This window comes from Carettochelys insculpta, chromosome 26, assembly GCF_033958435.1.
Source record: "Carettochelys insculpta isolate YL-2023 chromosome 26, ASM3395843v1, whole genome shotgun sequence".
Lineage (NCBI taxonomy): Eukaryota > Metazoa > Chordata > Testudines > Carettochelyidae > Carettochelys > Carettochelys insculpta.
In genome coordinates, this window is record NC_134162.1 from 17,288,130 (window position 1) to 17,302,229 (window position 14,100).

General features: G+C 41.7%; 1 long non-coding RNA gene across 2 annotated transcripts in view; it reads left to right on the top strand.

Annotated features, from left to right (window-relative positions):
- The window catches only part of LOC142002036 (uncharacterized), a 228,587-nt gene extending 215,287 nt beyond the window's left edge, over positions 1 to 13,300 (top strand). The window contains exons 7-9 of one of the 2 annotated variants that reach the window (XR_012642605.1): positions 9,091 to 9,195; positions 10,964 to 11,146; positions 11,567 to 13,300. This is a non-coding gene — a long non-coding RNA (uncharacterized LOC142002036). The remainder of the gene's footprint in view (positions 1 to 9,090; positions 9,196 to 10,963; positions 11,147 to 11,566) is intronic. The other variant, XR_012642606.1, reaches the window with a different exon arrangement.
- The last annotated feature ends 800 nt before the right edge of the window (positions 13,301 to 14,100 follow it).

Here is a 14,100-nt window from a genome sequence, read left to right on the forward strand (position 1 = left end):
AAGTTCTGCTGAGATTGGGGTAGAAGGAGAGAATCCTTGGTTGCATGGTGTTGAGTGGTACTGCATCTATTCTGAATCATTATTGTGACCCCACCCCTCTCCATGCGGGACTGTGGCAAGTGAATCTACCGAGGCAATACCTATTCCTTTGTAGGCACACTTCATCCCATCCTGCAAACTCTGGATATAGAAGGTCCCTACAGAACTGAAAGTTATAACACCCAAACCCTGTCACAGGGCCTCACAATTTTTGCTCCCCAGCTGCAGAGAAGGGAGCAGGATTTGTCATAAAAAGAAATGACTATACACAGTGGCCAGCTCAAGGCAAAATGAAAGATGATTATAGATAGAAAAGACAAATGGCATTTTATCTTATACAGGCAGGGCTGAATTTCCTCTTCTGGAGCAGGGGCTGTTAAGTTTTTGTGGGGCCACTTAGGCTTTAGGGGGGAGGGGTCCAGTGTACAGGAAGGGGCTGCAGGTTGAGGCGGGTGTGGGAAATGGTGAGGGCTCTGACTAGTGGTGCACACTCTGGGGCAGGGCTGGTAATTTTGGGATGAAGAAGATGGTGCCAGGCTGATACCAAAGGGTTTGGAGTGTGGGAGAAGGCTCAGGTCAGGAGTATGGGTCAGGAGTCCAGAATATGGGAGGGAAAGAGGATACAGGAGAGGGCTCATGGTTAGGGTCAGGGTATGTGAAGGAGTTAGTGTGTGGGAAGGGACTCAGCGCTGGGACAGAGGTTGGGTTGTGGGTCACTTACTTGGCACAGCTGCAGCTCCTGGGTGGTGGTGGTGGTAGGGAAGAACACATGGTTTGTTCAGCTCACACTGCCCCACACTTGCCCGCAGGCAATGGAAGCTGAATATGGATTTAAATCTGAATTTAAAAAATATTAAAATGAGAAATTTTGTGAGGGTTGAATTTGAATATGAATTCCAACTAACACGTGGTATGAACAGAGATCAATGACCTGACATATTACAAAGACTGCTTTCCTTCCTTTGATGCTCGTAATTATCTCGGGCAGAACAATTAACATCCCCCTGCCCCTCATCCCCCTCCTCCAGTCCTATGTATTTGATTTGTCAGTTTTATTGCAGTTTTTTTTTCTTTTTTTTGTTGATCCTCTGTACTTATGTCAGTCGGTATTGGAAATGAGATTGATCTAATGAAGTGGGTCTGTGCCACGAAAGCTCATCACCGAATAAATCATTTTGTTAGTCTTCAAAGTGCTACATTTCTGCTGGTTTTGTTGGAGTACAAACTAACACGGCTACCTCTCTGTTACTAGATATAACCAGAACATTTTTTATTGTTCCCTACCGATCTAATGTAGAGTTTTACACTGGAGCATGTTATCAGATGTGAGTCTGGATATGCAGTAAATAAGTGCTATTAGTAAACCCATGCCAAACAGTGAGAAGGACATTCAAGTTTAAAACCCTCTTTTCAGTTGTTCATAACTTTCTGAAATATTTTTGCTTTTGGACTGAAACTTCATGTTTGGCCTTAGCTTTGGAAAACATGAGGAAAACCCAATTAAGGGAGAACATCATAAGCTAAATTTTCTTACAGTATTAATAGCTAAAGTAATTCAAACGTCTGAGCTCTAAAATTTCACATGTTGATGCATAAATTTTGAAAAATAAAGTTCTTAGTGCTAATGATAAATGCAAGGAAATGAACAATGTACAATAGGGTGCATCATCTGAGGTATTTGTAGCAATTTTCCACATCTGTGAAAGTACAAAATGGCAGCTGTTATTTCGAAATAACTAATTTAGGCTACGTCTACAATGCAGTGATCTTTGGAAAGTTCTTCTTTCTTCTGAAAGAACTTTTTGAAAAGAGTGCATCCACAGATCCAAAGAGTGATCCGCTCTTTCAAAAGAGAGTATCAACACAGGCCCCTGCTCTTTCGAAAGAATGTGTCAGGAATCAAAAAATCAGGTGCCAGGAGGACTACATTTTTGGAGGGAGTGGGGAAGGGCCTATGGAGTGTTAATACACATTTTCTTTTGAAAGAAGCTTTCAGAAGAAGGCGCTGTTCCTGAAATGGGAGTGGAAGAGAGCACCACATTTTTTTTATTTAATTTCAGAAGACTACTTTTTGTGCGTAGCTGCTCAGCTGGATATTTCAAAAGAGCGCCTTTTGAAAAATATATCAAAAGAACTTGCTAGTGTAGACGCATCCCTAGTGTCTACATAATGCAACCATTAATTCAAAATAACACTTGTCTTATTTCAAAATTGGTAAACCTCATTTCAGGAGGAATAGCCCCTATTTCAAAATAGGTGCTTTTAAGACAGGGAATAGTTCCTATTTTAAAAAAAGCCTTCGTGAGTCCAATGGCTCTATTTTAAAATAGGCTCTTTGGCTGTGTCTACGTGGGCCACTTCTTCCAGAAGTGGCATGGTCATGAGCCGTCCTGAAGATGCTAATGAGGCATGGATGTAAATTTCCCACAACTCATTAGCATATGGGCATGTGGTTTGGAGTCCAGAACCATTGTGTAAGAACACAATCTTCCGGAAGATCCCCATGAGCTGCGTGTCTGCATGTGTATTTTGGAGTCTGGAAGAGCTTCTTCCAGACTCCAAACCACGTGCCCATATGCTTCTGAGATGTGGCAAATTTACATCTGTACCTCATTAGCATCTTCAGGATGGCTCATTACCATGCCACTTCCAAAAGAAGCAGCTTGGGTAAACACATCCTAAGTGTTTAGACAATGTTTCAAAATACATCAAGTGCTGTTGTGAAGTACATTTTTATGTGTGCAGCATTATTTCAAAATAAACGAGTTTAGAATAGCTATTCTGGAATATCTTATTTTGGAATAAGGCTGTTGTGTATACATACCCTTAGACCCAGTAATTTTCAGCAAAGCCAGTTCTCACACAATGTTATCATTAATCTTGAGATATTTCATATTGTTCTTAAAAACCACAGCCTCTGGAGTCATTTAATTACACTACCATCTTCATTGTCATGTTTTAAAAACATGCTCTCTGGCTTGTGGTGAAAAACTTGAAAATATGAACTATCATCTTTGGAAAATCATGGGAGACAGGAGAGATTCCAGAAGACTAGAAAAGGGCAAATATAGTGCCCACCTATAAAAAGGGAAATAAGAATAACCCAGTAAACTACAGGCCAGTCAGCTTAACTTCAGTGCCAGGAAAGATAATGGAGCAGGTAATTAAAGAAATCATCTGCAAGCACTTGGAAGGTGGTAAGGTAATAGGAAACAGCCAGCATGGATTTGTAAAGAATAAATCTTGTCAAACTAATCTGATAGCTTTCTTTGATAGGATAATGAGCCTTGTGGATAGGGGAGAAGTGGTAGATGTGGTCTACCTAGACTTTAGTAAAGCATTTGATACGGTCTCTCATGATATTCTTATCAAAAAACTAGACAAATACAATTTAGATGAGGCTACTATAAGGTGGGTGCATAACTGGCTGGATAACCGTACCCAGAGAGTAGTTCTTAATGCTTCTCAATCCTGCTGGAAAAGTATAAAAAGTGGGATTCCGCAGGGGTCTGTGTTAGGACCGGTTCTGTTCAATGTCTTCATCAATGATTTAGATATTGGCATAGAAAGTACGCTTATTAAGTTTGCAGATGATACCAAGTTGGGAGGGGTTGCGACTACTTTGGAGGATAGGGTCATAATTCAAAATGATCTGGATAAATTGGAGAAATGGTCTGAGGTAAACAGGATGAAGTTTAATAAGGACAAATGCAAAGTGCTCCACTTGGGAAGGAACAATCAGTTTCACACATACAGAATGGGGAGAGACTGTCTAGGAATGCCTACAGCAGAAAGGGATCTAGGGATTATAGTGGACCACAAGCTAAATATGAGTCAACAGTGTGATGGTGTTGCAAAAAAAGCTAATATGCTTCTGGGATGCATTAACAGGTGTGTTGTGAACAAGACACGAGAAGTCATTCTTCTGCTCTACTCTGCGCTGGTTAGGCCTCAGCTGGAGTATTGTGTCCAGTTCCTGGCACCGCACTTCAAAAAAGATGTGGAGAAACTAGAGAGGGTCCAGAAAAGAGCGACAAGAATGATTAAAGGTCTAGAGAATGTGACCTATGAAAAAAGGTTGAAAGAATTGGGCTTGTTTAGTTTGGAAAAGAGAAGATTGAGGGGAGACATGATAGCAGTTTTCGGGTATCTAAAAGGGAGTCATAAGGAGGAAGGAGAAAACTTGTTCTTCTTGGCCTCTGAGGATAGAACAAGAGGCAATGGACTTAAACTGAAGCAAAGGTGGTTTAGGTTGGACATTAGGAAAAAGTTCCTAACTTTCAGGGCGGTCAAACAGTGGAATAAATTGCCAAGGGAGGTTGTGGAATCTCCATCGCTGGAGATATTTAACAACAGGTTAGACAGACATCTATCAGGGATGGTTTAGATAGTACTTGGTCCTGCCTCTGGGGCAGGGGGCTGGACTCGATGGCCTATCGAGGTCCCTTCCAGTCCCAGTGTTCTATGATTCTATAAACAGAGCATCTAATTTATTTTAAAAATTGTCAATTTTTTTCCAGCTTGACTTGTGCTTTTTGAACCCTGTAGTTGACAATACTCACTTCTGTTCATAGACCCACTAGTTCAGTAGAATGTTAAAGTAGTTAAAGTTACATATGCTGAGAGCTTGCAAAACTGGAGTTGAAATAACAATTTATCTTTCAGTAGGACATAGGAACCCCAGTCACGGATTGGGGCCACAGTGTAATGGTTCTGTCATGGGTGTCCGAAGACAGAAGTGAAGTGGAGAAGACTGTAGATGACCTATGCTCCATGCGAAGTACAAGTGTTAAGTGGCAGTAATGCTCTGCTGACATACAGGCTATGTCTACACTGGCACAAAATTTCGAAATGGCCATGCAAATGTCCATTTTGAAGATTACTAATGAGGTGCTGAAATGCATATTCAGTGCCTCATTAGCATGCTGCTGGCCATGGCTCTTCAAAATTGCCACTTTTCGCTCCCGTGCAGCTTGTCCAGACAGGGGTCCTTTTCAAAAGGACCTTGCCAACTTTGAAATCCCTGTCTTCCTATCAGCATGGCCATTTTGAAGTTTTGTGCCAGTGCAGAAGTAGCCATTATAAGAAAACAGACCTGTCCTTGTCACAAAGAGATTAAAGTTCCAGCTTATGAGGAAAGGCAAAAGAAATGTGGAAAAAAACAGGAAAAGGGAAGATGAAGGCCTGGACAAGATCCCATTCCCCTCCGTGACCACAAGCACACGTGCTGTTCTGTAAAAGCTTCCTGTTTGCTGCCCGAGAACAGCCACCATAGCTAGTCTTTTAGGTTATATTTTTAAACTCTGGCTGTGGCTACACTACCCCTCTCTGTCAGAACAGGCATGTTAATAAGGGATTTCAGAACATGCTAATGAGGTGCTGATGTGAATATGCAGCACCTCGTTAGTGTAATGGCAGCCACACATGATTTGAAAGTGCCACTTTTGGAACACACGCCTTCTGTATAGCCAGGGGCCTTTCAAAAGGACCCCCTGATTTCCAAAGACCCTTAGGGAGAAGGGATTTTCAAAATCAGGGGTCCTTTCAAAAGGCCCCCAGCTACACGGGTGACATGCAGTCGGAAAGCAGCACTTTCATATTGTACGCAGCCACGATTATGCTAGTCAGGAGCTGCATATTCATGTCAGCGCCTCATTACAGTCTTCCAAAATCTCTCATTAACATGCCCCTTCTGAAAGGGAGGGGTAGTCTGGCCACGGCCACAGAGTGCTTCTCAAGTCCAGATAATGGTAAATTCTTCTTAAATCCAAGTGTGCAGTTAATCTTGTTAGGCAGACATCTCTGACTGTGTCAATAAGAAAAATGTACACGTCACAGCCACTGGAAATAGGAAGTGCCTTTGTGTCATCTAGTTTTGAAAACAGGCGCGTATATACTCAGCTGGTGCGGTATGTGTGCATCACAAGTGTAATACCACCCATGGATGCTGAATTTTTAACTTCTTTGTCATGGAACCTTCTTGGGTTTAACAACCTTCCATGTGGGAAACTTTTTCCATGTGAGATTGACCTGAATAATGGCACATCAATTATAAGAAATGTTTAGATCTAATCATTTTTATAGGAGTGATGCCTTAAACGTTGTGGCAATGGATTAAGGAAAGATGGTGGTTGTCTCCCATTCTGACTGATTATGGGGATTTTAGAAAGACGAAATTTTTAACTGCAAAATGCTTAGTATAACCACCCACAGGCAGACTCAGACCTGGGACCTCTGAAGCTTAATGCAATTTGCAATGAATGCATGCTGCCTCGCAGCTAATGCTATAGGGAGAGCTCACTCTTTATAAGTGGTCTATGTGCCACTACATGTGACAGTGACCTGCACAAGGAGGTTTGTGGGTTATACTCAAACTCAAAATTTGATTGAAAAACCAAGGTTATTTGTGAAGAAGTTTGGTGGAGGCAATTTACTATGGCTATATTCCCACTAAATTCTTCAAACAGCTGTAAAAGGACATTTGCATGCTTGTTAAAGGTCATGAAATCTTCCAGCCTCTGTTTCCTCCCTCATGAATTGAAATGTGTCTCATATCCTTGTCAATGAAAGCTTTGTTTGGTCTTCACTATCCAGCAATGACCTTTTGGTTAGTGGAAAATTCTATGATAGAATGCCTGAATATTCCATCTGTCATCTTCCTAGAACATTTATTTTACTACATGATTGTCTGTCAGTTCTAGAAATGTGGTTTATTAACACCTGGGTCATACAGTCTATTGAAATAATTCTCATTAATTACACCACTATTCCATATATTTTAAAAATACTGGCAATCATAGTGATCTTTCCCGGTGACATGGCTCCTCTCCACTTTCCTTCATCTGCTAAGAAATCATTTGTATGCTGTTATTGCCAGACTACTTGATTTGTTTGATATTGTTAACTCTTTGAAATGCTTAATGACCAATTCTCGTTCGCTCATACCTATTCATTACCTACTGTAACACCAATGTGATTTGGGTCATTTTTTGTAATATTTGATAATTTAGCCCAAAATTCTTCATAAATACAATCAGATTGAAGTTCAAGCCCCACACTGTAGAGGTTCAGTAAAATAAGATAGTGGAAAAACTGATGCAGAGAAATGAGGCTTTCTAAAGCTACAGTGAGGGACATATAAAGAAGAGCTTACAACCATGTACTTCCCCATCCTGAACATGCTTTAATTCCATGGAGAAGAGTGGAATCTGTGATTGGCAGACAACTTGACCTCCCTGTAGGGAGAAGTTTAGAATAGACCTCTTACAAGAAAGCCAGTTTGGACATGACAATGTTAGGATCTAAGTGCAGTTCTGTTTGCTAAAACATACCAAGAAGTTAATTAATTCAGTAACTCCTGAGAAAAGAGTGCGGTGACACTGGTGGGCACACTGACCCAAATACCATAGCTCAGTTGCCCCCCGCTACCTGGCCCAAAACTGACAGGAGGAGTGAAGCCCCTCAGAGGCTACACCCATGTAAATCCCAGTGAATAAGAGAGTAAATTCCATTGTCAAACACTGTATTCTCCTCCTGAACATCACACGCCTTGTACAGAATTACTTAAGATCACCCTTTTTCAGAGTGAGAAACAGGAGGATGAATGGAGAGCCTTTCACATCAGGACATACTGTAGTTTTCTCACACAAACAGTATGGATAATCAATCAAAACTGGGTGCCATTCACAAAGTTCAAATTAGTGTGGTGAGCCATTTAATCTACTGCAAATATTTATCTATGGGTAACAATATGGCTGGATAAATAGTCTTCCTTATTGCTGACAAGGCTATAGATTCAGAGAGAAGCTTTTTTTCTAGTGTATCATTAGTGATGAAACATTGACCACACGGGATTAATTCATGCAAAAACAGAAGTCATGATCACAATATCCTCGTGCAAAGTGAGAAGTGACACGACAGACACCGTTATTCATCAGCTTTCAAAAGGAGAGATTCCATCTTATCAAGTTTTTTAAATATCAAATATATCTGCTATAAAAAAGAAACTGCCTGACTGCATGGATTTCAGTGAATCTTTTGATGACATTTGATAGAAATTAATTATTTTAATGAGTATGCAGCACCCAGTGCCGAGGATTGTTTTCATAGCCCACAAAATAAATGAAGCCGAAAATGTAAAAATCATCCCATTTGTTGTGCTACATTTCTGCTGTTTTGTTGTGTCCCATTTGTTATAGATAGTCCTCTTTTTTGACTGTAGGAGTACAAATCATTACTTCAAAATGCAGAAGGCCATGCCTCTGCCTTCATAATGTTGCTTGGTTTGGCAAATTTCTCCCGTAGTCAGAGCTTCCTAACACTTGCCAGTTTCTGGGCTCTCACCCATTGTCTGACTTTTCTCTTGCCACGATCCAGTCTTCTGAAGCTCTTTCTAAATATTTTAAACCCTGTGTAACTACCTTCCCCTTTTTTAGTTTCTCTGATATTTTCTGCTGGTAAAATCTCCACTCTTCCTTCTTTTTAATTTTCCTTCTTTGGATTTGATATCTCTTCTTGTAATCTCATTGTTACTACTAATTGATCTACTATTTGGTTTTTAAATTAGATCTTATTACAGTAAAATCTCTTAACAGGTATTCATTTAACCAGTACTCCTAGATAATGGGCACTGCCACCAGGCACTATTCCTAGCGCCTGGGACTCCACTTCCAGGGGAGCTGTGCTGCTGGGAGTTCCTTAATCCCAGCAGAGATGGATAGCTGGAGCATCCCCCATCCAGTCTGTCCCAGCCCCTACCTTCTCCCACTCCCCAGCATGGCAGCACAGGACAGGGCCTGAGCCTCTGGGAACAGGCTGTGCTGATGGAGGCTGGGCTGCCTAGGGCTTCGGGGAGGGGAGCTTTGGTATAGTGCAGACCCCAGCTGGCAAACGGGTCCTCTCCATTACCCAGAATATTTGAATGTTTGGCAACCTCCAGGTGCCAAGGCTGCCAGATATGGAAGAGTTTACTGTACAATGTCCTTCTGCTTATATTTAATTGGTGCTTTGGATCAAACATTAAATAAATTATAATGCAATTTTAACTTTCAGACTCCCCTTCCAATTGACAAAGCAAGGGTCAGATTCACCATAGGCACCTGGAAGTACCAGGACTTGGAAAAATTTCCCTCTTGCCTAAATCTGTACCAGGAAAGTGTGAGTTACTGAGTCATTGTTTTTACCACTACACCATATAAATCAAACATATGGTCCATTTATCATAATCCTGACATGTTTCTTTTACCTCTTAAAAGTACCAGCATAACAAAAAATGACCTTGAACAGCAACTCTAAAACCCACAATGCAAGGTTTCGTTAAAGTAATATATACATAACTGTCTGACTCGGAGGCAGTATCACAAGGAGCCCTATGGGGAGCTCTGCTAGGTCTGGAATTACTGAATATTTAACTTTACATACACATACATGCACACAGAAAAACATAAACATAGCAAAATATATGCTTTCATAAAGCATTTGATAAAGTCTCACGTGACTTTCTTATTAATAAACTATGGAAATGCAACCGAGATGGAATTCATATAAGTTGTGCTTATGTGCCTGGTTTCCCCTGCTTCCCTCTGTGTGTGGGTGGGGGGAGGGGAACTGTGCTCCTTCTTGTGTGCGTGAATGGGCTGAGTCTCCTTGCTTCCTTCAGGGGGCATGCACAGCTGCTTTAAAAATACCTCTGTTAACTGATGGGTGCAGTGCCATGGTAGCACGCATCTAAACAAGCGCACACAACCTCAGTATTGGTGCACAAGACAAAATTCACTCCACTTATGCATGAAAAGTCTTAGAAGGAAAGTGTTCCACACCCCAACTCCCTGCCACCTGAACCTCCAGTGCACTCCAAGCAACACTTACATTTCTTAAAGGCAGTGTTTTATTGCAGCAGCATCCCCAAAGCGGGGAGGGAGATAGACTGTGATAATACACTATGTGTAAGAAATGTGTTACTTTCATAATCAGGGATGAAACTCTACAAAAAAGGGGAACAGCATATTTCCATTAATAGATTTATACTAAACCATTGTCAACAACAGAGAGAGGGAATCCCACCTCAGAATACCCCACACCCCAGTGACAAACCATCACCAGAGAGGTGGCAAATCTCCAATCCCTTCTCCATCTCAGATGACACGGGGATTTGAACTGGAGATGGCACACCTCTCATCTGAGTAATGTAACCATTGGCCTAACAGACATGAGGGAAGACCTCTTCTCAACTGTCCTCTCTTTCTGGGAATCCTAAATTGAGAAAATCATCTCCCTGCAGACTGGATTGAGGAGCCTATCTCCCTGAAAGGGTGTTTGGGCTTAGGAAGCACATTTCTTCCTGACATCTCCCACTGGCCAGTTTAGGCAGGAATCTGTCTATCATTCTGGCTTCCGTAAACCCCAGTCTCAAAAGCCCTGTTCATTGTGTGAGGATCTTAGGCACTCAACTCTAGCTTCGCAAGTCCCAGTGATTTTCCTGGTGCTTTAAAGTTAGGCTTGCGGTTGCTCAGGATCAACAGGCCTACATTGCTTTGAAGCCTATCCCTCCATACTGTGAAATTCATCATAAAGCTAGTAGAGTTGGCACCATGGGAGTCCACTCCCTGAGAAATGGGATTTAGCACTTTTTTAACAATGCAATTATCTGTGTTTTCTTTCTGCCTAAAGAAACTTCCCCCTTCCTACACAGCTCTCTCTCACTCTGACTCTTCAGGTGATTGAGGAATGTAGGTGAAAAGTCAGTATGTTGTAGCTGGCACTATAGTGAATAAGTTCACTTAAGGGTGTAAATTTATGACCAATGTGCTTAATTTTCATCAGCAGTCTTTTAACTAAAAGTGTTCAGTTATACTTGTAACTCATTTGTCTACTGTTGGAGAAGACTCACATTTGTTTCACCCTACGTATTCTCCCCATTCTACAGAGCATAATAATTAGTCCACAACACAGGCATCTAAGAACTACCAGACAGGATCAGACTGGACAGAGCCCATCTCTGAGAGTGATCAGTGCCTAATGAATCACAGGAAGGTGTAAAAATCTCACAGTAGGGTGATGTGAGATAATGTGCCTCCTCCACACTGCATCGTACCCTGATTGCTAATAGGTAAATATTGGCATAAGAACTGAGGTGTGACATTTAATGTCTCTTCCAAAATGTTTATCAGGAATTATGAGAAATCTATATATTTTTCTTCTCTGTTTAAATGTTCTGGCTCCTTTTGAATCTTGCTAAATTGTTGGCCTATATGACATAATGTGGTAATGAATCCTACAGTCTGATTACTAGGGCTGTCTATTAATCACAGTCTAATACTAGGGCTGTCTATTAATTGCAGTTAACTCGGGTGATTTTACTCAAATTAATCATGATTTTAAAAATTATTTTTAATTAATCAGTTTTAATTGCTCTGTTAAACGATAGAACACTAATTGAAACCTTTTTAAACATTTGTGGATTTTTTTGTACATTTTCAAATATTTTGAGTTGAAAAACAACACAGTATTTTGTATTTTATTATCACAGAATCCTAGGGCTGGAAGGGACCTCAGGACGTCATCAAGTCCAGCCCCTGCCCAAAGGAGGATCAACCCTAACTTAATCATCCCAGCCAGGACTTTGTCAAGCTGGGACTTAAAAACCTCTAGGGATGGAGATTCTACCACCTCGCTGAATAATGCGTTCCAGTGCTTCACCACCCTCCTAATGAAATAGTTTTTCCTAATATCCAACCGAGAAGTCACCCACTTTAATTTTAGACCATTGTCCCTTGTTCTGCAATCCGTCACTACTGAGAATAGCCTCTTTCCGTCCTCTTTAGAGCCCCACTTCAGGAAGTTGAAGGCTGCTCTCAAATCTCCCCTCAGTCTTCTCTTTTGCAAACTAATAAAGCCCAAATCCCTCAACCTCTTCTCATAGGTCATATGCTCCAGGCCCCTAATCTTTTTCATTGCCCTCTGTTGGACCCTCTCCAATGCATCCACATCCTTTTTATACTGAGGGACCAGAACTGGACGTGATACTTCAGGCTGTGTCTACACTAGCCCCCTTCTGGGGAAAAAGGGAATTTCGAAGTTGTGCAGGTACTTTGAAGTGCCCATGGCTACACAGCAAGCCAGCACTTCAAAGTTTGCAACTTCAAAGTTGCCACAGGGAGAATTGGCCTAATGAGGTGCTGCATATTCATCGCAGCACTTCATTAGTATACTCTGCTTAGGCTGATTACCATGCCCCCTTTGAAGACAGCCCAGGTGTGTTAAAAGCAGCCTCAGATGATCCAGCATATATTGTTTTGTTGAAATGAAGTGCTATTCAACATATTTTCAAACGAGGGAAAACATGTCAACAATGAGGTGGTAAAGTTTGTTCAAATTACTCAAATTAGTATATCCAAAGCTGTCTGCAAAGATTTACAAAGGAATTTCACTATATGGGATGACTGGGTGACAAAATGCAATATGAAATTGGATGTTGATAAATCTGAAGTAAAGTAGTCTGTACCAACCCACGCTGTAAGAATGTGTTATATATAACACATTAATACATGAGTGGTAGATACTGATACAGATACACTCCCTCTCAGGAGTGTCCTTTTTTTTGAAAGTTCAAATACGGTAATGCGAATTGTGGAAGAAAAGCAATCCTACCTATACATAGCAAATGAGTTCTAACGGAGCAGTTACCGCTCAAGAAAGACATCTTGGAGTCGTTGTGAGTAGTTCTCTGCAAACACATGCTTAATGTCCACTAGCACTCAGAAAAGCAAAATGAATGGTGGGAACCGTTAGGAAAGGGATAGATGAGAATACAGAAATTACCATAATTCCCCTACATGTATATGTGTATATAAAAAATACCCTCAGTATTATTGCCAGACTTTGCGTACTGCATGCGGTTCTGATCTCCCCATTTGATAATAGATATCTTAGAACTGGAAAAGGTGTGAAGAAAAGGGACAAAAGGCATTAGGCATGCGGAACAGCTTCCATACGAAGAGAGACTGAAAAGAGTGGGACTGTTGCAGGTGCAAAAGAGGTGACTAAGATAAGATATCTTAAATACGTATAGAAACATGATTGTGGTGGAGAAAACAAATAAGGAAGCGTTAGTTACTTTTTCACATCATACAAGAACCAATGGATTACTCAATGAAATTAATAGGCAGCAAGTTTAAAACAGACATGAGGAAATGCTGCTTTACACAACGCACACTAAACTTACAGAACTCCTAGTCAAGGGATGGCGTGAAGGCCAAAAGCATAACTGGGTTCCTAAAATAACTGGGCGAGCTTATGGAGAATAGCTCTATCAATGGCTATTCACCATGAAGATTGGTGAGGTTATTGCACAACCTGTATACCCCATATATCAGGGTGAGTCCAGGGGAGGAAAGACAAGAGTAAAAACAGGACAGATTGGGAGCTGACAATCAGAGTGGGAGCAGCTGAGGAATAGGCTGCCCTAAATCAATTAAGGCCAGCTGATCCCACTCAGGGCTACCTTTACAAACCCTTTCCCGCCCAGGTCCCGTGGGGAGCGTGAGAGGTGATTGAGGAGAGCATTGGAAGTGAATGGACAGAAGCAACAGCTGTTTTCTAATAACAGCAGAGAAGAGGAGGAGTTTTCAGCAGCGTTGGACTGGGGCCCCTGTCCAGGTGGCCTGGAGATTTGACATGAGGCTGGAAAGAGGTGATTCCCAGGAGGGAGCCGATCCAGGAGGGGGGACGTGCTGCTGCTGCTGCCGCTATCTGGAGGAGTTATGAGCGGGATCATCTGGGGAAGTGGCCCAGGGAGAAGAGCTGTGGTGTCCAGGGTGAGAGAAGCCCTTCCCCACTGTTAGCAGGCACACAGGGTCCCTGGACCAGAACCTGGAAAGAGTGGGAGGGGCCTAGGTTCCCCCCAGACCACTATCCCCCTGGTCCCAAGAAGGGCAACGGCATCCTCGCTGTGAGGCCAATGGACTGAATAGAGGCCCAAAGCCCGGGAACAAGGTAAACTATACCATACCCAAAACATTTGGCTGCCAGTAGCTGTTTCTGGATAATAGAAGATGGATCATT